We start from the raw sequence: 26,979 nt of genomic DNA on the forward strand, positions 1-26,979 counted from the left end.
TCGCACGTCACAAATCGGGTTAGTACATTTTGTCTTATCGTATCACTTTTATGGAAAACACGAAATTAACGCGTGCTCTAGCCTCGCGTCCCGTCGCGACATCGCTCCGAAGAATCGAGAAGATAGTCAAAGAAGGGACACTACTAACGGCTACGTGGCGGAATTTCCATAATTCCAGCTTACAGAAAACGACAGGTTTTAACGTTGATGTTCAGTTTGTAACGGGTGTATTATTTTAAGTGGCGCCGTCTCTGTATAATTCGAGATCCGCGGTGGCGCGGATGAGATGAAAGACGATGGAGAATGATGGTGAGAGGAGAAGGAAAGGGGGAAGACAGAAAGATAGAAAAGGAGAGTAAGAGAATGTGCTAAAGAGAAAGAGAGAGGGAGAGAGAAGAGTAGAGAGGCTGAGGGTGTGGGAGAAGGTCGACGCGGTAATGGCATCGTCATGTCGCCAGCCTCAAGCTCCAGTGATCCTCAATCGCGCGAATTCGTTCACCGGATACGCGCCATGCGCAGGGACGCTTTACCCACGTGGAAGGAAAATTTTAGAGCGAGACAAGATTGTACTCGTCGCAAACTTTGCGCTTCCGACAACGCAGATTTAGAAATTTTAAGCTTTAAGGGGATCCTAAAGTTATTTGCTTTATCGATCATTTTTTAAATAAGTATTTTTCTAATTGCCTTTATATATATATACAGAGTTAAAAATTCTTCTCCACGTAACGTAGAAAGTCCAAACTGATCGACTTTATATTAAAAATAAGAAAGTTGGAAAATTATAATTTTGTTATCATCTTCTGACGTCGACTCGAAACAATATTTGCATTATATACAAGTTTTATACTTTGTACATATAAAACAATCTTGGTTTTTAGATTAGGGATTACATGAATAAACAGTGTTGAGTTGTTAGAATTAGATACCTTTAGAATTAGATAGGCTTAGATACCTAATATGAAAGATTAGTTAGTTACAAAATTTGTATTGCAATGTGATGTAGTATATGATAATACAATATATGCAGTAATCATATCTAATCATATCTAATCAACATGTAATCATATATATATATATATATATAAGGTGCGTCACCAAAATCGAATAATTTCTTTAAACAAAATGTTTTTAATGACAAATTAAATATTACAAAAAATCCTTTTACATGGCACTTGGGGGATCCCTGTAGAGCACAATTATTCGATATATCCCCCATTAGCTTGAATGACGGCTTCTATTCTCAGTCTGAGCGTTCGCACGCACGCTGTAATGTAGCGCTGTCCATGCACGAATGCTGCCTCAATAGCGGTCCTTAATGACGTCACATTGGGATGCCGAGACTTGTTTGTGACCCTTTCAACTACGTTCCACGTAGTCCAAGGGATTTAAATCTGGGCTGTTGGAGGCCAGAATGAGTGTCGATGCGAGCAACTCGGCTTGTCCTCAGAGAGCATCTGTCGTATCTTTAATGTGTACGATTTGTATCGAAGATCCTCTTCAGCAATTCGATTCATTGTTAGCTCGCTTACATCAACAATCGATGCTAATTTTTGCAATGATTGCCCTGGGTCATCCGAAATCAATGCTTGAGCCCTTTCAACAACTGCGAGGAGCCTCACGGTGCGTTCTTTCGAGTGACTCTTCCTCGCTGGCATACTGGAACCTTCGTTGAACTGTTCTAAAGCCGTGTATTTTGCCACAACGTCATAAACGATTGATCTCGAGTATCCAAAGAATCGAATTATTTCCGTTGCTGAGCGCCCAGCGCGAAGGCCTTCGATGATTACGGCTCTTCGATTATACTCCGCACTTGGTTTCAACATCGCGGCCATTTTGACTGTTTACTAGAAGCATCAGGCTTTCTCGGACGCCAATAACAACCTCTCACGGAGGCACAATATAGCGGAAAATTTAAATTGAAATTTTTCCGGATTTGGTCGCACCCTATATATATATATATATATATATATATATATATATATATATATATATAGAGGTCTTACTGATCGGTCAAACAGATGATTGTAGAAGCTCTTTAAGTAGATATTGGGTGCTCAAACATCCCAAAGTTTTTATTTTTATTTTTTTTTAAAGTACGTATAAAGTTAAATTAATATTATTTACATTCTTAAATAGAGGAATGTAAAAATAATGAACTTTGAGATCTCTGGATAATATTTTTTTATTTGTTCAAAAGTTTTTAAGAACAACTATGTGTGGCCATCTACTTACTTAAAGTTACTTTATTATGAGTGGATTCTGTTGAAATAAACATGGTGCGTGAACACCACGTGATATTTCTCATAGCATTGGTCGTCGTCTCGCCGGATACTGAAATCCCTTCGGTTTTTTCCCCAGTCTAATTATCCGCGTTCTACTTTGTGTATCCCGATCCTACCGCCTCATTAATTCCGACGATTAAAATCGGGAATTCGCGTGGCATTGCCCACGTGCAATTTCGTTAGAAAGAACTTCAAAACGTAGATGTACGATTCTTCTTAAATTCGGACGGAGCTAAAAAAAAATAGTCAAATCAAGACATCAGAAATTTTATTATGACATTTTTATATGATAATTTATTAATTTTTGGATCGTAGAGAGTCTGAGAGACTTAATTCTAATAATTTTCTAAGATAATTAATTTTAGCCAGACAATTTATCAGAAGTCAAAATAGTTTTTTTTTTACGCAATTTAGGTACAGCGAAATCGAATTCGATAAAAATAAAATTCGTCAGGGCGCCAGGATTGGACGGGCATTACAGCGAATGCGGATGAGAGAAATCGAGAACGTGAATCGTTCCGTGGAACCGCTTAGTCGCTCTTCCCCGATACCGCGGCGATGGTTAATTCAACGGAATTTACCGACGTTTGTGCGCGGCCTGAATAGCGTATAAATTTTACCAAGCGAGACGCATTACTTTCTATTGTGCTGTGTTGCAGTCGTCCTCGCGATACGAAAATCTCGTTCGACCTTTCATGATGATCGTCTCGCTTTGATATTGTTGCATATTGGCGAAGAGGTAAACGATGAGTTATGAACTGCGAAAAGCAATGATAAGCGGAAAATAAGCTTGTCCATTAATCACCAGCAAATTTTTTTTGGGGGAAAAAGCATTAAAGAGTAAGCATTTAGTAAAAAGAAAGAAGTGATAAAAATTTTGCTCTATTATTACCGGTAATATATCAGATATATTTTCAAATATAAGAAAATATTATTTTTAATAATCTTCTTATGTTATATTTTCATTCAGATATATTTAATATGCTTGTGTAATTATTGTGCATTGAGAGAAAAATTGCAATTATTATCATTTATTATTTTTTTATAGTATTTTCGGTGCCAGCTATATATTTTTTTAGTAGAACTGTAAATATAATATTTAATTATTATAATTAATTTACTTGTTACAGAGTAATAACTATAAAAACAGATTTAATTATAATTATTTTATCATACAATTATAGTAACAAATATTAAACACTTTTACCATAATATGTATCTAATTTCATATGTATCTAATTCAGTACCTTAATATACACTCATTCTATTCTTCTCTAAATAGAGTTAAAGAAAATTCGATTACGCAGATTTCCAGATATTATTTAGATAAGCGAACTCATTCATTTTATCATTTACATCTCACGAGTTCGTCGTTTATGTCGTTTATCAATATGCACTCGATCCTCATCGGCGATGAGGCCGTGCAGAAACGAGGCCGGAATTTCAAAAATCCAGGGTGTCCGCGATGGTAGCCGGGTGAGTGTATTTAGCGATAACTGCCGCGATATTTAAGGAACGATCGGATCGCCGCTGATGACGCCCCCGTTAATACGAGGGACAGGGAACGGTAAAGAGAGATCGTACAGTGTGAGAGGGGACGAAAGGGAGGGTACGAGGACCGATAGACGTAGGCGCCGTCCAAGTTGCGCCGTTGATTGCACCACAAAGGGTGCAATTATGCGGCCCTTCAGCAATCACCGCGCATTCTGCCCGCCATTTGACCCCTCCGATTTCCCCTCTCCCAGCCGTCTCCCTTCCCGTCAGACTCTCAACCCCTCAAGCCAGCCAACCCGATTTTGTTCTGCAATCCGCACGAGATATATATCGCTCGGCTATCGCGTCTTTTTATTTAAATGCACCCCGTCGACGTGTCGACGTGCACCGGCCAACCTGAATGCAATCCGCGGGCGTCGATGTGATTTAACCCACTGTCGTGTCGGCGCCGTCGCGAAGAAATCTGTTAATGAGCGATTGTCGCGCTTCCGAGATCGGGGATAAAAGGCGTGCCTGGCTGAAAATTGGGCCGTGCACAATAGAGGCCTACAATTATTGCGCTTTCTTTCGTCTATGAATTTCTTGCACATTACATATACATATATACCTATAATTGCTGTTGATTTTTTTCCGCAGAGTAGAAACTTGATTGAAATCCATCTTTGTCAGAACCTTTATAATACGCAAATAAAATTAAACATTTCAATGAGCAATGAAATAAAGTGAAACTTTTTCTTTGAAATTGATATAATTTTTAAATAACAGTTTAATATCAGGTTTTATAGGAGTTTATAATTCCTAACTTTATTATTACAAATGTAATCATTTTTAGAGTAACAATCGAATAATACAAAAAAATCGTATCATCTGTCAAAAAATCATACTCAAATATCTTAATTTAAATTATAATCTTTCATATTTGACATACGCGAAAGATACTTAAGACAAGTATTTAACGACACTGTAGAGCGTCTTTCCGGTTACGGTTTCTCCGTCGTACATACACATAATACTCTGTTACGGCGACGTGACTTTGACTCGCGCTGTTGGCGTACGAGACTGACGTAAAGAGCGAGACGCAAGAAGAAAACGAAAACAGGCCGTGAGAGAGAAATCCAAGGGGCCGAGACGAAGAGGATACTGCGGGAGATATGTTCCAGATGTTTTCTCTGGTTCTGAGCAAGTTCAGAGTCAAGTTGCCAGACCGCGGTCCCATGGCATGACCAATGTAGGCAGGAAGTGCCGCATTAAAGTCATTAATCCGCGTGCTTTTGTGCTCTCTTTTCGTTTCGCACGTTATCTTGATTTAGCTTCAATTATCATTAGCCCTTAATAAGCTAAACTTTTTTGAAACTCTTCTAGATCTATTCAAAAAATATAAAATAATAATAATAATAATAATAATAATACTGAAATGTACATAGTAAAATTTGTGGTAAATTTGATATATTTCATATGTCCCAAACGATTCACTCAAATTTGCGTTAATTTAATACAAAATGAATCTATTAGAAAGTAACACAAATATTATGTAAAAAATTAACACAAAAAACGTAACACTGACATAATCTGTATAAGCAATCATATTTTTTCATTAATATTTATAACATATTAAATTAACATATTTTTTATTCATTTATTTTAAAATTATTTAAAAAGAAACATTTTTATGTTATTTTTATTTATTTACAAATTGTGTTATTTTAACATTAAGAAATATCAATTTAACAGAAAATATTCAAATAACATAATCACATTATGTTAAATTAAAACTCATTGTTAAATAAGTTACTTAAGTATTTAAATTTTAACAAGGACTTGAGTAGAGTCTCCATACAAATACAAATACAAAATGTAAGATACGAGAAATGTTTTACTGAAAATAGTAGAGAACAACACCTTAAAAGGCATCAGCAATAACGTTGCTTACGAGTCTAGATTATTGATATATCTAATGTAAAGCTAATAAAACTACATTAAAGAAAGATAGTTTTTAAGAAATTGAAAAATATAATTTTATATATGTAATGATGATCCTTATGTACCAATACTGGATTATGGTAAATATTTTATAAATTAAATTTTAGATATGATGAATATCAATAAATAATAAAAATGATTATAATACATATATAAACATATGTAAGATATAGCAATATCAGTAATAAGAGAACTACGTCCTAAAATATTTTTATTATTAGGTGTTGGAATTAATTCGTAGCGTTTTTTAATGAAAGAATGTTATTTATTTCACATGAGCATTAAAAAATACATTAATGAAAGTACTTCCCATCACTTGTAAAACGCTACGAATTAATTCCAACACCTAATATATTTTGCTGAAAGATATAAATGTTTGACGAACACGTATATTAATTTTTTAATACATTTATTAATTCAATATATTGTCGCCTGGCAATGTTAAATGATGTACAGTTAACGGATAATACAAACTGATAATACAAAAATAATAACGATTTATAATTAATATCAATTGTTGTATAAATTAATTTCTCTTTGAATATAATACTGTTATTCTTTGATAATGTTATGTTAAATATTAAATAAATGCACATTATTTTTAACGGATCATTAATTTGTTAACATAACTAATCATTTAATTATTAAATTACAATTTATTATTGCGAGCATTTCTCGTGCCATTTGGTGTTAATTTTTAAATGATTTAAACAAGTTCTTATTGTTGACTTTTTATACTATAATTTATATTTTAAATAGGAGAAGGGGAAGTGGGCGAGACATGTGTAGGTGTACTGAGACATTTGCAGTAGCGTACGAGCAAATCGAAGGAAATAGGCGAGACAGAACGGAAAATGCGGATGTAGCCGCGGCTTAAAGTAAATTTTGAAAACGGCTTCGACGGTCCTCGACGGAAATCTTTCCCTGCGGTCCGCTTCCGTAATCCAGGGACATTAATTTGTCGGCGGTGGTAAACTTACGAGCGCCAGCCGTAACGTTTCCCCCGGGGGACTTCTTGTATTTTCTCAGAGGTTGGTCCCGGGAGGGCGGGACTTGCGTTCTGACAAAATTTTACGGTCCCGTACGACCGACGCCGCAACGGCGTCGTATGCGTCGCGCAAAATCCGCCTGAAAATATCGTTTCAATAAGTGCCGAAACGTTTCAGTCGTTTGCATCACTCGATCCGGGTTTCGAAGGTCGCGTTTAAATATTTAGGTCAATTTAGATCATCAAGCAGCACGTGAATACAATGAAAATTAAGTATCAATGTAAAAAAGCAGTTTGGCCATTTTTATTTGCGTTCCATTTTTTTTGTGATCGAAAATTAATAAAACTTACAATTGAAGGAATTGTATGTGTGTACTGCAACAGTGTATTAATCCACATTTTGTAAATATAGAGTAAATAAATTCTAAAGTTAACTCTGATCGACATTCGCGAGTCCAATGGACACTTTCTTCAACTATGTTGAAAAATTGTTTATAATAAATGTTTCTCACATAATTTTAAATTATGATTCTTTGAATTTTGGTCTAATAAAAAAATCGTTCAATTACGTTAACTTTAAATAAAAATTACATTAATTTTCTGACAATGTAACTTATGGAAGATCTTACTTTCTAAAAGTTTTCAGAGTCGTTGAATTCGACTCTTTTTGTATTTCAGAATTTTAAAATCCAAATTTCAAAAAACTAATTTCATTATCGTGAAACTCGGTTTTAGGTTATTAATATCTCTGTGTTTTTTTGAATGTATATATAGCCTGAAAATATTAAATTTCAAAAGGATAGTAATCACCATGAGGAAAGATCTAGTGTCACAGAGCTCATAATCACAGTTTGAAAGTGAGTTTGAAAATCAGTACTAACTGTTTATGTATCACTAATGAGTTTCAAATAAAGCGAAACTGGAAACTTGATGATTACTTCACAATTAAAAACTCATTAAAATCGAGTTTTATGATAACCAAATTTAAAAAAAATTTTTTTTTTACCATATTGAATCTATCATTTTTAATTTATAATTTTTTTAGATTCAAATAATTATTTCATAACCCAAGTTTCATAAAAATTAAACGAGCAATTAAAATAAAAGAGGAAATGTCTTTAAAGGAGTGAATCGTCGAGTGAGTAAATACTTAAGGATCTTTCTTTACTATTTAATATTTTAGCTCATTGCTCTCCCAAAGAGCTGTGCGTATGTCTAAAGTTTGTGCGCGCATTATGCTGGCAGTAGGTTAATATCGCGCGGTAATGCTACTGTAATTATGATAATGCTATTGCGTTTATTATCATTTGATCGTAAGCGTCATTATGTTCTCTTGCAGCCGCCGTTTTCACAGCGTATCATCCGACGCCGTAAAACACTAAACGCAAACGTTTGCGGAGAGGTTGATTATCATAAGCGCGATGGAAACGAAGATCTTACGTTTTGTGTGGCAAATATGCTCTAACGATTATCTAAGTGCACGTGCCGGCATTGTATGCGATGTTCCAACGGGTTAAAAGTGAAACTTAATCGATCGGTGCTCTTGCTGTTCGTTCATATCGTATCGAAAATCATCTGTTGTGTTTATAAAATTTGCATGTCGAATGCAAATAGTTATAACTTTGTCAAAGATAAAAGTGAGGAATATTGGTTGTGGCAAGAAATATATTCCCCTTTCATATGGAACTTTTTTATAAAGTAAAAGTTTTTTAATACATAGCAAAAAAATTTTTCATATTTGTGTTGGAAATAGTCCACTCAAATCTTTGTAAAAACTTTTGTTAAATTTTTCAACATATTTCAGTATTAATTTAACATAATGTCATTATTGGAGTGAAATTCATTCCAAAAAAGGAGTGAGATTTTGGAATAAATCACTCAAAAAAAAGTGTGAAAATCTGCCTCTTATTCAAGAGTGCAAATTTTCCAGTCTTTCAATAGTGATAATATTTTAACTCTTTTAAAATGAGAGTTCACTCCAAGAAAATTAGAGAGTACTGAAAAAAATATCTATGCTGTCATGTTATTTACAAACTATATCAGTATTACCTTTTTTATATTTATCTTCTTAAATAATATCTACTTGTGTTACCATCTAACAACTTGTATTAAATTTAATTCTTCCAACGGAAAATTGTAGTATATATAATATTAAATATATTGTATTTAAAATGTTACATTAAAATGACATATTCTTTTGTAAATGTTTCAGTTTTCAAATGATATTTGCGATTTCTCAAATAATGAAAAATTAGAAAATATATATAAAATAATTTTCAATTTCGATATCGCGAACAATTACAATATTGTAAAAGAAATTTGCAATATTGTAATTGTTCGCAATATCGAAATTGAAAATTATTTTACATATATTTCCTAATTTTTTCTAATATGAAATCTATAAGTCAAGAAAATTTGTATTACAAGAAGGATTGAAATTAGCATTAGAAATTAGTATTAGAAATTAAAAATGTGATATTGAGATCGCAGATCAGACATGCTTTTGACACAATTAACTTATCATCACGCATCGTGGGAATCGCAAGTAACTCGATAGTTGGACCTTAATCGAGAGCTAGCAATAAATTTGCCAGGACCAAATCGGGGAACCGGCGTCAAATCTCGCGGCCGTCTTGCTTCTTCGGAGGGACGTGGATGGCGTTTAGCGTTGAACGGTCGCGTATCAGTGCTGTCGGTGGCAGAGATCCGAAGGTGGGTAGCGGAGTCGGCGAGTGAGTGCGGGGCCCCGGGGGTGGAACGGGCGGTTATTGCCTGTTGGGTGATTTATCTAGTAATACTAGCCGACAGGCCGCGAGCTCGGGGCAACGGGGGCGAACCCGTGGGTTTCTAACCCCCTACCCGCGGGGCGGCCAACCGCCGGCACTGGTGGAAATTAAAAACTCACTTTATTACACGTCTCATTCTGCGCCCTCCTCGGCCCACCTCTTCGACCGCTTCCACCCTCGATCCTTCTGCACGGCCTCTCTTCTCTTTGCCATCACCTCCTCCTCTGCCGTCGTGCCACCTCATGCGTACTCTTTTTCTCCTCTCTTCGCCCCTCCGTTTTCCACTCATCATATTCCGCCGCTCTGGCGGCGCCTCGTTCGCGCGGACCGACTTAATATGAGGCCGGCTATACCTGATGGAACGAATATTATTAAAGTTCGCCTGCACGCGAAACCGTTGAAATATCGCCGACCACCCTCTTCTTCTTCCTTCGATCCCCTTCGTACCACTAGGCTTCCCCGTCGACCTTTCGGTCCTCACTATGGAGGGCTTGGGCATCGTTTATTCGCCCTTTCTCTTTGCCGACAATTTTCATCTAACTTGTGCTGGACCAAGTAACGTTTGAATCGCAGATGTTGATTTACAAAATGAATTTTGCTGAGTACCAAAAAATTTAGTTACCAGATTTTAAAATAATTTTATTGGATTATCAAAATAACTATGTAGAATGCTTAAGCATGATTGCGAAAAAACTTACGCAATACTGCGAAAAGTTTTGACAGTCTAAAGACCAGCTTAAGTATCTTATATAATTATTTTCTCTCTAAATCTGAATCAGTGGATAATTACTGATATCAGTGCCAAGTATGCCACTGGTAATCAATGAATTAAATATGGAGATTCCTAATCAATCTTTATTATGTGACCTAACTAACCTTGTTTTAGCGCTTAAATTCAATGAATACGGTATTGGAAGATTGAAATTAATGTCAGTCTTTTAGTTGTATAATGCTCAAATATTCTTTTTTTTTTTAGTTGAACTTCACTGATTATCAGTGCTAAATATACCACTGGGTAATTAGTGACTATCCACTGATTCAGATTTAGAGAGTTGATGGCCCAACAAAGTTGTTTTCAGATTTGTATCTAGTTAAATTTTTATATACTTTGACAAAACTGTTCTGTTTCCTTAAAAGTAAATATAAAAATATAGTGTGATAGATTCCATCCAATAATGTTCGTTGTTATCAAACTTCGAATTGGATATTCAATGATTTAATAATTGAGTTTCAATCTGCTGCGTTTCCGAGAGAAAGCAATTGAAGATTTCTAATTTGATCTATACAGAAAGAATGATTTTGCTGAAGTATTTATTTAACATTTATCAAAAATATCTACTCTCTAAAAAAAAGTAAATCAATTATTTTATTGACTACACTTATAATTAATGTAATCATCCGCAAATATTTACTGTTTTTCAATAACAATACACTAATTCTCTTACTTTAGAGATGATTATGATTTTTGCAAATGAATCTCTGATGTCATTGATTCATTTTTACAAACTGAAGTCACTGATTTATTTTTATAGAGTATCTAAAAATGTAAGGAGATACAGATAAAAATAATTTTATTGGACCATCAAAATAATGATGTAGAATGATATCAAAAGAGTTGCTAAACTTTCAAAATTTTCTGCAACACTGCATAAAAAGAACCAGTTTTGCTGAAGCTGGTTGCTAGAATATAAAAATGTTTTGCAGCATTACTCATACTCATCATGCTTGAATTTCCTAAAAATTATTTTGATAGTTCAACAAAATTATTTTCAAATCTCTATCTAGTTCAATTTTTAGATATTTCAGCAAAATTGTTATTTCTATGTAAAATTTAAAAAATGCAACAAAACAAAAACATATTTTTTGAATGTGAAAAAAATAATTGTACTCTTCGAAAGTCATGCTGCCTTTTAGTTTCACATTTCTCTGAAATTTAAAAGCGACAAACTAACAACTTTTCTGTGCATAATTTTTTAATTAAATAAAACGATTAAACCTAAGAGTATTCGTTAAATATTGAACTGCGAAAATCTTTAGATTAAGCTAATTGGATATACGATTTCCTGTATGGGAAGGTGAATGTGCGCGTGCACGCGATGGACAGACGTTTATGGGGCTCTCGATGACATGGCCGTCGGTATCCGGCTCGTTTTATTAATGTCAATAAGGCAATTATTGCCGGCGGGCGGTGTGGGTCGGGATATCTCGTTCATACCGCCGGCGTGGAGAGTTACCTGTCTCGGCTGCCGATGGCTTCGAGCATGCGTTTAATCCTGCATACGTCGCGCCGGTGAAAGCAAGCGGGATTACTCGCCCGTTTCGACACCGATAATCGGGCACGATGGACATTCTGGATTGATTGATCGATCAATCAACTGATTCAGAAATTCGTAATCGCGCCCGCACATTTAGATTTGCCGAAGTAATCGATTTCGCAACCGCACCGCATTACGAATTTAACTCCCACCGATTAGGTTCTGCTAATGACCCTCGATGTTACTCTATCACGATCGATAGGACGATAATTATCGCGACATTACGGCACTTGTATCAGGAAAGAACCATTTTATCCATCTGTACTGCTTTTTTTCCCCGTAACTGAATGGAGAACATAGAGCAAGGTAACGAGGAGCCGACTACCTCGCTGACTACCTCGGTACTTGAACGCTCGCGCGTCACTCGGCGCAGTCGCTGAACGGGATCTGAGGAGGTTGAGGGAGTATAATATAGGAAAGAGGGGTTTCCCTAGTCTCTCTCGCGCGGACTAAGCAATATCCATCCACCCACATGCTTGCTCGCCTGTCTGTCTGCCTGGCTTTTCGGTGCCGTCGCCGTGTACGGGCGCGCGCGTCCAACAATTTATTCATTACTGTCTCGCAAATACCCTCGATGCGCGCTCCATTATTCCGCGTTTCGCGATTCGCACTCGCGCAAACGGATTCCAGCGTAAGGGCGCTTCGAATTTCGTTCCCTCTTCTCCGACTAGCGGCTGCCGGTAGGGAATAGGAAAAGTTTTACGTCAGTCTGGAGATTGACACATGTATCTTGTAACCGTTGTTCCCGTCGTGCACGATGTGCGAGATGCCGAATCGCGAGTCTATGCGATTCGGAGATTCGTGGGGGATTGCCGATGGTATACCGCGGATAAGAATCCGACCGAAGATACGAGCGAAAGGCAGATACTTGACGAGTATGTAATCGCGTGAGTGCTCGTATACTCTCGCAAGTAATGCATTAGCCGGTAAGTGATTGCCGGAAGGACAGACTGCTTGCGAACCGAAGCTTACATTTGAACAGTCATACTTATCCTTCAGAGGGCTGCTCGTTTATTCCTTGCTTATTCTTCGTTTATTTTTCATAATAAAATAAATAAATGATACAATATATCCATATATATTAGTGTTATAACCAAGGAAAGAGATAATATTCACGTATTAGTGCTGTAACCAAGAAAGGAGTGATTTTTAATGGAAAAAGAAATTTTTGAAAAATATTTTTATCTTACAGATTCATTTGTTTTATAATACTGGAAAAAGTCTGATTGCACAAATGGAATTTTGTACGGAGAGAATTTTTAGTTTACTGAAAATATGGGAGTTGTGGTACAATTTTAATAAATGTTAATTTTGAGATATTATTTTATTCCTTAAATTTTATAGATTGAACTAGTGTAGAAAACAAACGTGTCCCTTAGAGTTTTGTGTTTAAAAAATTTCAAGAAGAATAGAATCAGTTCCGGACAACTGTAAAGGTCCGTTGAATAGTGAATATTCTACTATACATATATTATATATTTTTTCGTCGTCGTATATATAAATTACTTTTGTATAAATTACTTTACACATTACGAAAAAGATGCTGAAGTATTTAAAAATTTTATTAGAGAAAGGAGAGGTCAGTTATATAAAAATAATTTTGTAAGACCATCAAAATGATTATGTAAAACGTTCAAATTGGAATATCAAAACTACACTAGAATATCAAAACTTTTACAGCATTGCTCATCATTTCTCATTTTTATACTGACAATGAGAAAAATGATTTGAGTATACTTAAGGAATTTGCGTTACTTGTAACTCCATTACTTTTTATCCTTATTTTGTTATAATAACGATTTGGTAATGATATTATGAATGTTTTATAGCAGTAACAATAACACTAAAGTTGGAAAAGTCAATCGTTACTTGTAATAGACTAGAAAATTCACTCGTTACTGAAAAAAGTAAGTCATTATTTGTAACAAGTTATTTTTACTCGCTATTTGTAACGAATATAAAGTAACACGATGCGATACTTGTAACGAATTATTTTTACTCGTAATTTACTTTTACTTAGTAATTAACGCGTAAATGTAATAAGTTACTTTAAGTGACTTTCTCAATCTTAGCGCAATCTTAGCGTTTAGTCAGTTATCATTAGATATAAAAATTACAACGTCATTATCAAATTCATTATTATAAAAAGTAACGTTAAAAGAAATGATATTACTATACTTTCATTTCTTGATTATAGCAACAAGATGTATATGATTGAATTATTTTGATAAAATCAAGCAAAATTTTTTTTTTTTAAGTTATCTTGATAGAATTTTATATTTTAGAACGTTTGATTTAATTATGTGGATTTGGTTAGTATTTTCCAGTCGAATCTATAAAACTTCTAGTTAAATCCAATAAAGATTCCTCGAGAGCACAGTACGTAATACAGCCGCGAGATGGACGCAGCAGAAGTCTCGTAATTCAAAATCACACACGATAAGATAAAAGGCACAACATTATGAGATTCTTCACTTTCAATATTAGGTTTGAAGACGAAAGTAAATAAGAAATTTTTTGATAGTATAGTTTTTAATTCTATAACAAAATTCATTTAGGAATCTGATAATTTGGAAGTTATATGTGCTAAAATGTATTGATATAATGATACTTGATATTAGAAACACCAAAACTTGTGTGGAATTATGTGCATATTAATCGTCGCAACGATTAGAGTTTGATAATCAAGAATCGATCAACAAGAAATTTAACAGGAAAGAATTAATCATATTCATCTGATAATTTCTATGAGAAATTCTGATTCGTTTATTTTTGCCGAACAGACATACCAGATGAATCTGTATTTTCAGTTAATGCAACCAGATCTTTTTTCAATGTTATGTTGATGATTCAACAACATTATTTTCAGATCTGTATCTATGTAAATTTTTAGATACTTCAGCAAATTTTCTCCTTGTAAGAATATCTTAGAGAATACTCTTTGTGCAGTAATATACGATATACAATGAAAAAAATATAAGCTATGATATTCATCTAGATGAAACATCATATATAGATAATATATTATAATAACGATCAATCATTCATATCATTTTTTTTATCGCTTTTGCGGTATACATCGCATACTGAAAAAAACAGTATCATGAATAAGTTTGTTAATATCTACGGAGAATGATCAAGTATTAATCCGTTGCTCGAGATGTATCGGAAGCCGGCGGAGACGGTGAGACGACAATTTTGCAGAAACGTAGAATTTCGAAGGATTTTACTATTCGAAAAGTACTGCCGGCACGGGAATATCTCGTGAGACGCGGTAGAGCTATCCGAGAAGTCTCAAGGATGGCCCGTGGTGCCTTGCGCGCATAGCAACTCCAAAGACGTATGTCGGTTTGGGGCAACGAAGGCCCGCGGAGGCCCGACGCGGAGGGAGTAAAAATTTCACAGAGTGAATAAATCAGGGGACGCGCCGCGGTGGAGCAGCGCTCTTAGTTTAAGTACATCTGGCACCAGCATCCCTCTCTCACCCTTCCACGTTCGACTTGCTCTTCTCTCTCTTTCTCTCGTCTCTTTCCGGCGTACTCTATCACGAATAATGCGCGAGGAACAGCGATCCTGTCCTGCGTTTCTTGCGCGTGCACGCCATTTCGCGAGCAATAAGACCGTCCGCAACCATTTCTTGTGCGAAGCGGTAAATACCTTCAACTGGATAGGAAGATTTGTATCACTCCAGGAAACCGAAGATTTCAATTTCGCTTGAGTGCAGATTAATAAAATGGCGCATTGAAATTGATGGAATTATATTTAATTTCGGGCGCGAATTAAAAATTCACGAATTACTTTATTATGAGCAGTCCAAGTAAAAATGCTTCTTTTATTTAATCCGCGATAATTCCATAACAAAAATTTATAGGGAAAATTTTAGACTTTTACGTTGGAAAGTTGAAAATTTTCGCAAGTTTTTTTGGGCACGTGACAGGTTTACAAAGTGAAAAGAAAATTTCCCCATTTTGTCCAGCTCGTCCAGTTTTCTTTAGGTCCGCGTGTTCACAGTAGTATACGTTGTTTGTGCACAGTGCTTCAATATTGGAACATGGTCTTGTACGAAATTTGTGTGCGGTTCGCCTTCGTCGATTCCTCAGAAACGCTGGGCCGTCCTTTATGTCGAAGAACAGGATTGATCTTTTAAATTGCGTGTTTACGGTCTAGTGCAATATATTATATATGTGTATGTATATGTAAAAGGAAAGAGGATGCGAGAAGAGAAAAAGAGAGAGACAGAGGGAGATTGGAAGCAAGCGAGTTTGCTACGAAGCAATGTGTGTAGATCGCGACGTGTCAGTGAGGGAGTTGGAAAGGCGGGTGGAGTGGAGAAGGTCATTCGGGAGGATGGCGGCTCATCTTGTAATGGACTCAGAAGACAGGCGAGTCGGCTAATGGAGCCCTGCTTTTCCAGAAAAGCTCTTAGTATCCGCGCCGCGCGCGAGCGTCGATGCTGTCGGGCTGCGTCACTCCAAATCCGCAGCATCCCCAGTGGTTATTTCCGCGCGCGCAGGTGCGAAGGACAGGCGAGCACAGATTTAGAATATTTCCCCTTCCCAAATGCTACGACGTACTGTTTCTCAAGACTTTCGTAAAAAGTTGAACACATCGGACACGCCGTGCGAATATCGATGTGTGTTGATTGAATAATTATTGCAGAATTGCAAAGTATACCATTTAAAATTCTCGACTCTAAAGTGACTTTCTTCTTTTATTTACATTATACATGGTTTTGCTGTAGTCTAAAAATTTAGCCAGACACAGGTCTGAAAATAATTTCGTTAAAACATCGAAATAATTACGTACCAATCTCAATGATTGCATAAAATTTTGACATTCTAATAATCAGTTTGAACATCCTACATAATTATTCGGATGGTTCAATAAAATTCTTATCAAATCTGTAGATATCTACCTAAATTTTAGATACTTCAGTAAAAATCATTCTTCTTATGTATATAAAAATTTCTATCTCATTATTATGGAACACATTGCTCCTGTACTCCAAAAGTGATTCAGCTACAAAAGTTTCCTAGAAAAGGAGAAAAATTATTTTTCACAAAACTTGATAGAAAATTGATCAATCAAATGATATTTACAAAAAGAATAGATTTTTACATAATCAAATGTTACTTTTGTCATTTTCGTTTCACAATCCTCAAAAATTCACTTTCTTTTAGTCATGACAATTTTAATTTTTGTTTAAATCACTCTTTTTGAGTTGTAATGATTTTTTAAGAATATCAGTTTTTTAAATGATTGATCAGATAATTTGTTTAACTCATTCATAACAATAACTCGAAATCACATCATTTTAGTTGTGTCACTTTTAAAGTAAAGAAGCGATATATTTTAGTGATTTTTTTATCTTATACAGTCCGAATTGAGAGAAACAAAGCTCTTTTCGAAGAGCTATTATTTCCTATTGCAATCGTATACGGCATAAAGCATTGTAACTTACGCGCGTGTGTCGCCTTCTTCAAGTTCGACGCGGAATTTATCGTCGCGCCGGCGCGACGCGGCGCGTCGCGTCGTTAAATGCTTTTTCGCGAGATAAGGGCATCGCGAGCGCGGTCGGCGAGAGTGCCGCTTAGTTTAATACACGTAACGCTACTTTCCGCCCGCTTTTTCTATCAAATGCTCCGCGTCGAGCTCCAACGGGGTTCGAAGTAGTATAAGTCGTGGACAAAGTAGACGGCGTACAGAAAACCTCCATTAAAGTCCGTAGAAGTGATTAGTACGCTCCCCATTCCTCTTTCCCATCCTGCCTCCCACTTCACTCTTGCCCTTCGTCCTACACAAACACATACTTCCTCTCCTCCATACACACACACACACACACACACACACACGCGCGCGCGCGCGCGCACACAAGTGCATGCGAGATGCCCCTCCCGACACCTTCCTTCTCTCACTTTTCGCCTCACCTCTTGCAATTTCAGGACTCTCTCGCATTTCGCTTTCTCCTCTTTCGTGCGGCGAACGACAGGCTTTGGAAACGCGCATCTCGCGATACTCGTGGGAGAACTATTATCGAACGTCGTATAGCGATTTTGGATTTGCGACGGTATACAAGGATGCTGCGAGCGTTGCGCACTCTTTCTGTCGGCTAGGGATTTCCCAGTGAATCTGAAGTATACCAATCTGATAAAAATCAGAGCGCGCATCGTTTCCTTTGCGTGGCCCCTCAATTTTCTCAATATTAAATGCACCTCGGTAAGCCGGCGTGCATTTTTAATTTACGGCATTCAATAACGTGGTAATTAAGTCGCCAATTAAATTTCTGTTAAAGTGCACCTGAGATTAATTGGCAAATGAAGTTTTATTACCTATTTACACTTGCGAAACTTATTCGCTGTAACTCTTTATAATTTTCAATATTAAACAACTCCGTAACTGTTACCTCGGTTTTGAAGATTCGCCGAGGAAACGTCGACTCGAAACTTATCGTAGTGCTCTTTTAGATCATCCGGTGTAAAAGCGCCCTTTACGACGGTGCCGTCGGAAATTTTTCGCTGCAAGTATAGAAGCTCTGTCGTCCTCTATTTTATCTGATAACGATGCCGAGATTAACGCGGGGAGAGTAATACAAGCATGAAACCGGATAAGATCGCGAAGCTCTTTTTCTTCTCTGAAAACATTACTTCCTGAGAGGTAACCTAAACTTCCCGCGGTTGTGCGATAGACGTGACGTCATAAATCAGCTTGTAATTAAAAGAGAGACCGCCGGCCATCGGGCGATAAGCATGGCTTAATCCATTTCGTTGGTCCGGGGTATATGGGAACGGAAAAAAAAAAAGGTTGTAGCCTTTCTAATTTAATCTGGCGAATGATTCCGTGATTCTCGAAGCCGGCGGCAACCCTTTCATTACTTACGTCCCCACCTTGCACCGCGCAACCCTTACGGCTCCTTGCCTACCTCCTCCTCCTCCTCCTCCTCCTTCTCCTCCTCTACCAATTCCTGCACCCCCCTCGCGCACGGGCACCACCGTGAATCGGCGCAGAACACTAAATCAGCGACCGGTGTAATTTTTGTAATGGGAGGTGTGGCTTCGTAGGGGTGGCAAGCGCGTGTCCGCGAGGTAGGAGTTTAAAGCGCGTGGAAGGGATATATTTCCCCTGCATCGGCTTGCGTGTAGGCGTGTGGTACGGCAGGGTGGAATTCGTAGGGGTGATTCTAGGGGGGTATCCCGTCGAGCGAGACGCGCCACGCCGGAGGTTAATCCTCCACAGCTATTTCACGACCGTCGACGAACGTGATCGTTCCTTAGAAAGATCTTACAGAGCTCTCGTACACCTCGATTAGCCTCACTACTAAGCTATTTATTGACTAATAATTAATGACTAAACTACATCATTATTTCTCATGTTCTATATATACTGTTATTTGAACTTTTTTTTATTATATAATACATTTTCTATTTACATCCCTAATTTTTTCCATTTGTCTCTAATTATCCTTTCCCTGAAAAGAATTAATTCTGAAACAATGAACAATGTAACATCATTATTAATAATAAAAGAATTTTTATATAAATTGTATTATTGTATAATGGAATTTAAACATTACAATAGTAAAGATATAAATTATAAAATATTTGTTTAAAAAAATTGTCGAAACAAAAGCAGTTACTTGCAACAGTACATTGCGAAAGAAATACATTGAAATATGTTAGTAGAGCTTGTAATACTTTGCAATTAATACATTTTTTCTGTAAATAAGTTTATTATATTCAATTTTAAATAAATATTTCTTATATTAGAATCTATATTATATTAATAATTATGTATAATAATATCGCTCATAAAGAAAATTCCTTTGAAATGGAGAACACAAATAATCAATAATAAACAATCAATTTTTGTTTTCCTTATTTAATTGGATTTGCGATTAAATCGACAAGATATCGAATCATTATGCATTCATTACGATAAATCGTTGGTAATTGAATCCCTCATTCAATCGTGATTACGATCGCGCACGTTCCTTTACCGAGTCTCGGACAAAGTCGATTCTTATCCTCGGCGGGACGTCGACAGGCGCGAAATTAAAAAGAAACAAACACCAGAGCGCGCGGTACCATAATCGATATATCCCCTCGCAATTCGCCGTCGTCTTCACTTCACGGCGGCACGTCGTAGCGGCACGTTCCATCCCTTCCGTCGATCAGCCACCCCCTGTGCGCTCGCTCTTCGTCGCCGTTGGAAATCGAGGGCTCATAACTCGCCATCCTAAACGCGCCGCCTAATCGACTGGAGTGCGGCTGCTATTCCGAATCGGGGTACATCCGGCGTGATGCCGTGCGGGATAGAAGGAGGGGTGGAGGCTAAATTGTGCGGTGGAACACGGATAGTTGAAGGATCGACACGCGCGAACGATGAGAGCGAGGAGAGGAAGTGTGTGTGTGTGTTTGTTTGTTTGTGTGTGCGCGCGTGTATGAGAGAGAGAGAGAGAGCACGCGCGTAAGGGGTAAGTAAGGGGTAACCGTTGGTGGTGGTGTTTGCGACGTGGTGGGGAAAACGCGTAGGGGTACCAGGAACGACGGTGGCGGAGGCTGTCGAGAGAGGGTGGCTAGGTGATGGTGGGGATTTATCACTCTCGGTGGCGTGCCGTGGCTGCACGCGGCACTCGGCAGTTTACAGCCGACCGCCGGAGCGGTGGTCTCGTGGTACTTCCGGTGGGACATTGCTTGACGCACGTTTACTTCATGCTTGTCCCTGCGTACTCAAGAGTGTGCGTGGCTGAGGGTTGTAAGGAGAACATTGTACGTGAGAACGTTCGTGTAGAATTCCAATAGATCGCGATCGATCATTCGATAATTGATCACTGATGGGGGAAGACGATCCGTGGACGATTGGTGGCCGTTTCGTGCGCCTTGTGCAGTGCCACGTGACGCGGAAAGCTTAAACGAAGAAGATTGCTCTGCCTCGCAACGAAACCTTCGCCATTTCCCAGCAATTGTTGACAGGTAAATGCGATCAGAGATCAGATGAGATCAGATCACAGCGAGATAGACGGACTGGCGGGAAATAGAATGGGACTTTGATGAGAACTCTAGATTGCGTCGAGATTTGATTACTCCAAATGTGAAAGAGTGTAATTACTCGGTTCGCTAGGTAACATTTATCAATCTCGATCTCGCGTCCCACACGCGCAGCGTGATATTTCTGTGTAAAATGCATTTACGAAACATAAGATGCAGAACGTAGGATGAGAGGAGAGGAGAAAATAAAACGCGCCGATAAGATCGCGACGCGTGTATATAGACGGTGTATAAAATGAACGTGCATTTGCTAAAGAAGTCGCGTGAGAGTCTCGCGTTAATTATAAACTGTCTTGCTTTTTAGCTTGGCAGATAAGCACGCGCTGGCACACTTCTGTATAGTCATTCACCCCCTTCTTGGGCGCTTGCATCTCTCGCGCGAGGGTCCCGTCTCTCATCGACCGACGTCTGTTCCAATTACCGGTCGCGTTTTAAGGCGATTCCGTTGTAGGGCTGCCGTTAGCCGTTAGCCGACGCGGATTAACTGCATCCTTAGAAATGACTCGTACAGCTCCTTTACTTCGTGATTCCTTTGTCCCGCTGAATCGTCGTAACGGCGCGTGATTATCGACTAGCGCGGCTGCGAGGGGAACGCGATTAATTAACGCCAATCCTTGAGACGTTTAATTAAAATTAAAGAGACATTTATAATACGACAGTTTTTATTGCGGCAGTTAATTAAATTATTTATGCATCAATATGTATGTACATACTTTTTTTGTCACGAAAAGCGCAACGTGTGTTTTTTTTTGTAGTGAAAGAAAAAATGCCGTGAAATTAAATTTTGTTTAAGGATGGTTTAATGATTTCTTATATTTAAGACTATCTTAAGTACAGTCTTAAGATGTCATCAGAACCAATCAGAAAGTTATACTAGCATCTTAAGACATTACTTAAGATAGTCTTAAAATAACTGACTATAAATACTGGTCTAAATTTCTTTGTTTTAGGGTAATATTTTCTTCCTCTGGACAATTGAAAGTTGTAATTTATGTAATTGAAGCGTAATTTATATATAACAAAAAAAATTTTAAATTTACAAGCAAGATCCAACCTCGATTATATTTGGCGCTTCTTACTTTGTCTCTCTCTCTCTCTCTCTCTCTCTCTCTCTCTCTCTCTCTTTGTGTGTGTGTGTTATTCATATTCATTCTATTATTGAAATTGTAGTATCTAAAGTCAATTAGATTAGATTATTTTAATTTCATTCATTCATGACAATGGAGCTACGTTTCTTCATTGAACCGTCTTAGTAATGTCTCAAACTGATGCTATGAGATTACGTAATGCACTATGTATGAATCGTTTTCGAGATATCGTCATCCAATATGCAAGAGCGAGCCAGTTGCAGCGCGTGACAAAGCTTTCACGAAGATTAGCGCTAGGTGCAATCTCGCGAGCGATTCGTCGAAATAGCACATTATTATATAATCCTTCAGAATTTATTTTAAAGTGTCATGAGTGATTATAAATATCTTTTTATTATACATAAAAGGAAATAATCAATTTAGGATCTAATCGATCTAAACTATCCGATAAAAATATATCGCTTTATTTTCCAACTTTCCAAAAGATTTTTCATACTTACTTACTGTTTGACAAAAATTTAAATATTCTACAGCATCTCAATACAGCATAAATATGAAGTACCTCCAACTTATAACTTTTTCTTCTTTCGAAAAAGACGATAACAAAAACCAAAGGAGAAATCATAAAATATTAAAATAATTACAAAAGTAAATATTATTTTCTATTAAAACTATTTCAATATATTTTTATTTAGATATAGAACGTTTACGTCAATTTATGGAGATATTTTATATTTATGACCAAAAGATATGTTTTGTATTTTTAAAAACTTATATTATTATCGTCACACATTCAAGATCTTCTTCCGTACACTCTATTTACTTCGCGAAAATTCAATTAGAATCTTAATTAACGAATTATCGAGCGTTGAACATCAGAAACCTTCACCTTCGATGAAGAAATTGAAAAGGAAATTCCAGCAGATAAATGCGGCTGATGAATCTCTTCGTTAAAGAAAACTGGAAATATCATCGTCTTCAATCTTCCTCTCTTTCTACGATTTTTCGCAAGATAAGATACAGATCCTTCTCGCGTAGCCACATCACGCGTTTTATTCCCACATATGTCGTCGGTTGAAGTCGAAATAATGAAGCTAACTGTACGTCCGGACAAGCATCCCGCCCTGTTTCTTGAAAGCCCCGCCGCCTTCTTCATCAGCGATCTTTCCTCTCTCACCTCCTCTTCTCTCTTTCTCGTCTTTCTCCTTCTCCTCCTCCTCCTCCTCCTCCTCCTCTTCCGTCGCCGTCCCGACGGCCCGCCAAGAGAACGTCTCAACTGTCGGCCACCCGCGTGTACTCGTCCGTTTGAATGCCGATAATTGGCACTAGTTTCAGCCAACAGCGGGCTCGTTAGCCGGGCCAAGCTAAAGAGAATCGCTTAATTATTTCGTTTGAAGTTCGCTTCCGATGGAGGTAGGTATAAAGTAGATACGGCTAACACGCGCGCGTATAAATCGAGAAAGCTCGTGCGAGCGCGAGACCTTCGAACCGACCGCATTTGTTTCGCACCGACAAATTGCCGCGACTAATTAGCCTCGCGGGCTAAAAGAGGAGAAAAGGCTGCTGTTACCGTCGTGGACGCTAGTTGTTGTCGCTATTTCGCCAGTTTATTACCGCGACTGCTGAGTCGAAACTGTGCCGCACGGTCTTCATTGTTTCGAAAAATTTCCCCGCTGCTCGTAAAAAATGAATCGAATCGTTATCGGTTCTTGATACAACGATCAATGCGCTTCTAAAAAATTGATTAAAGCTGCTTATGCAGTTCTTAATGGTTTCATTAGATATATTTCTTTTTTAACTAAAATTAAAAAATTTTTAATTGAAACTAATGTACTTAGTAATAATAGTAAATTGTTAAATATTATTTGTTAAATATTAAATGTTTAATATTAAATATTAAAAGATCAAATTTAAACTAATTCTTTAAATTAAATAATATTTTATTGTTTTTAGCTATTAAGTATAGTATTTTAATATAAGATGTGTGATTAAGAAACAACCATTTCTGTGGTTGAATTGCGCACAGTCAAAATAAACAACGTTCGTATTAACATGTATATACTTAGAAAATAGTAAATTAAATTCAAGTCAAATTTAATATATTTCTTGAGTTAAATTATTTAACGCGCCGTTATTGTTTTAGTTAACCTATAAGGTACATGTCTTTTTTAAAAATCTTTCTTAATAGCTTTTACTTGAATAACATTTGTTATAATTCGTTATTTCATTATATTTCTTGCCCAAAATATGATATTTTTTGAGATTGTAATGATTATCATGTAAAAGTTAAATTATAAAAGACATATTGAGTAGTAACGATCTATAGGAATGATCTAAAAAATTGGATACAATTTTACATTATGAATTCAACAGTCTAGAGAGTAGAAATAAATAAATAAATGTAATTTAAGTGATTCGAGTTTACGTATAGGTATACATCACTCATAAACTTCGAAACAAGGGTCCAACAGTCTCAGGGCCAAGTATTCGTCGCAAGTTCTTTTAGAAAATAACAGTGGAAGTTTCTCTTTCGCCGAAGCAGACCTTTTTTTTCACAAGCAGCATTTTCCTCGTTTTCCGGACATTATAGCGTGGTAGCGGGCCGCTGCTATAATTTAATAACGCCGGGGCGCGCGTAATGCCTTTCGACACGAGTCAGCGATAATTCCGCGGCGAATGTCCAATAAAAAGCCACTTTGCCCGATCGAAATATCAAATGTAATCCTCTTAAGTCGGCCGCACCGTCGAACGTGTATCTCGCGAGCTGACCATCGCACCCTGTCCTTCTCCCCCTGCTTCGCATCCCCAGCCCCCCAGCGGTCTATCAACCCTCGCCTGGACTCTATCTCTGTCCGCCTCGGTGAGCTACTAACTTTTACTTCTCCTCTCTTCAATACCTTCTTCTCTTTCCTTCTTTATTTCTCTCCTTTCTGTATTGCTCTCATTTCGCCCTTTTCTCTCCAACCGTCGTCTTCCTTAAGTCGGAGGGGTTGCTTTTACGGCGATTGAAGCTTCTCGTGGGTCCTTGGGCACACCGCCAGATGGCAGTGCCGCGTCCTTCTGGGCGTCGTCCCCGATATTTTCCTGCGAGATTTTTTTTCTGTGCAGTGATGCCCTTGTATACTTTGGGTGTCGCGTTGCCCTAGAACGCCAATCTCGGTACCAAGTACATCAGTACTTGAAAGTAGAAGAGAGTATTGAGAAATAGAGAAGCTAAATGTGAGCTTTCAACGATCTAAAGAAATCAAAATCGCTTCAGCAGAGTTTTAACCACGCGATAGACGACTGACAATGAGAGAAAAGTTCATGGGCTACAGGGATCGACGGATTGATGCAAAATTATTAAGAGATACCATCGATTGCGAGGGGCACGGAAGCAACGCGGACGACACTGGGGCGAAATTCCGCAACATTCTTTTATCGATCGTTAAAAGTTTCATCGGCGCTCGACGGTTGCTCCTTTAGCGCAACGCTATTGAGAGTACCTCGTACAATTAGCTTCGCTCATTAAAGAACCATTCGCAACGGCACCGAATGCCGGGCCGATGTTGAATAATTAGCATTCGCTACCGACCGAAATCGATTTGTTAATTAATAAAGCGCTAACGTTCGCCGTACTAATAATACCGGTCAACAATTGAATAGAGAGCGCGTTCATTAACTCGCCGCGCCACAGCAACCAGCTAACGCCGGGCATCCCCGGATCGACTCTGTATCGACTCGGATAATCGAATTTGTTGCTGGGGACCCCCTCGTGAGTGGGGCGACCTCCTAGCATATCGTCGCGTAAACGACGTTATTTACAAGAAAGGAATGCGATGACTATAGTGGAAAAAGACTTTATTTTATCCTTGGACATTCTCGTATAATTTCTTCTTCTCGCTTTCCTTGTGTTTCTTTCTCTTTATCGTCTTTTTTCTTTTCTCTTTCTGTTCTCTCACCAACCGGCCAAGACTCCGTGCCACGAATTTTCCTCTCCACTCTTCGCAGGAAGGAAACCCAGAGGAAAGTTCCTTTTCCAACTCGTTCGGTGTGCTCCGACGGGTTACCGGCTATTGGCCAGGATATCTTTCGATTATCAAGACCATCCATACCTACCGCCTTAGCCGAGTCGGCTCCATTGTCTTCTCGCTCTTTCAATTAATGTTTTGATTGATTTCGGACCCTCGGCTGGAGAACGCGACCCTCCCTCGATCGGCGTGCTCTGTTTGTTCTCTCTCTCTCTCTCTCTCTCTCTCTCTCTCTCTCTCTCTCTCTCTCTCTCTCTCTCCCCCCCCCCCTATCTAGGCAATACTCAAGTTGGTTCTCCATAATCAGCATTCCGTAGGAGATGGAGTGCGAAGACGTGAGAATTTCGCACGAAATAAGGATACCTTTGTTGCTTCCTTCATGCTGTTATGACACGATATTTACAATAATGAATTCGATTAATGCCCATTTCCATCAATGTAAATTAATTTCAATTTTGGTTCAACTTACGCTTTATCTTCCTCTAGTTCCAAGAATTAGAAAAACATGAAAAGTAAGTTGAATCGAGATTGAAGTTAATCTATATTTGCATAAATCCTAAGATGATGATTTTTGTATTGAATGCTATTTTTCGAGAAAGCATAATTTTAAAATATAACTCCCATGAAAATTTGTTGCAGCGAATTAGATTTTTAGATATAAAAGATAAATATGAAAATAGCAAGTATTTCTTATTGTTTAAAAGTGTAGATTGAATGGCGAATAGAGTTAACGATTCTAAAAAGCTAATTGCGGTCTTGAGATCGGATTACCAGAGATTTTCCTCTTCCGGAATACTGCGTGCTGCAGATAAATTTTGCTCACTCCCTCTCCCCCTTCGGAACACGCCGCAGGGGAGTTTCGGTATATGTATACGAGAGAACGCGCGCGCGATGTCGCCAGCGACGGAGGAGCGACGGGGGGTTGGCTTCTGGTAGACGACGACGGTCCCCGAATCGGTGTTATACCGGTGGCTGTTTTATTGCGAGATTTG

The 26,979-nt window shown here is 37.8% G+C and overlaps 2 protein-coding genes across 9 annotated transcripts in view; one reads left to right on the plus strand and one right to left on the minus strand.

Moving 5' to 3' along the window:
• LOC147910988 (uncharacterized) overlaps positions 1–26,979 on the minus strand; it is a 320,664-nt gene that overhangs the window by 63,670 nt on the left and 230,015 nt on the right. The window lies entirely within an intron of this gene.
• LOC105146922 (LIM domain only protein 3) overlaps positions 1–26,979 on the plus strand; it is an 86,429-nt gene that overhangs the window by 31,688 nt on the left and 27,762 nt on the right. Inside the window, exon 1 of one of the 3 annotated variants that reach the window (XM_087408901.1) lies at positions 19,897–20,814. The exons of the other annotated variants lie outside the window; for them this stretch is intronic. The gene's annotated coding sequence lies outside the window, so the exon portion shown is untranslated. Of the gene's footprint in view, positions 1–19,896; positions 20,815–26,979 lie in introns of those variants that run through there. 3 annotated transcript variants of the gene reach the window in all.

The sequence above is a fragment of the Acromyrmex echinatior genome, chromosome 1 (assembly GCF_024713525.1).
Source record: "Acromyrmex echinatior isolate Ae372 chromosome 1, ASM2471352v2, whole genome shotgun sequence".
NCBI classification, from domain to species: domain Eukaryota; kingdom Metazoa; phylum Arthropoda; class Insecta; order Hymenoptera; family Formicidae; genus Acromyrmex; species Acromyrmex echinatior.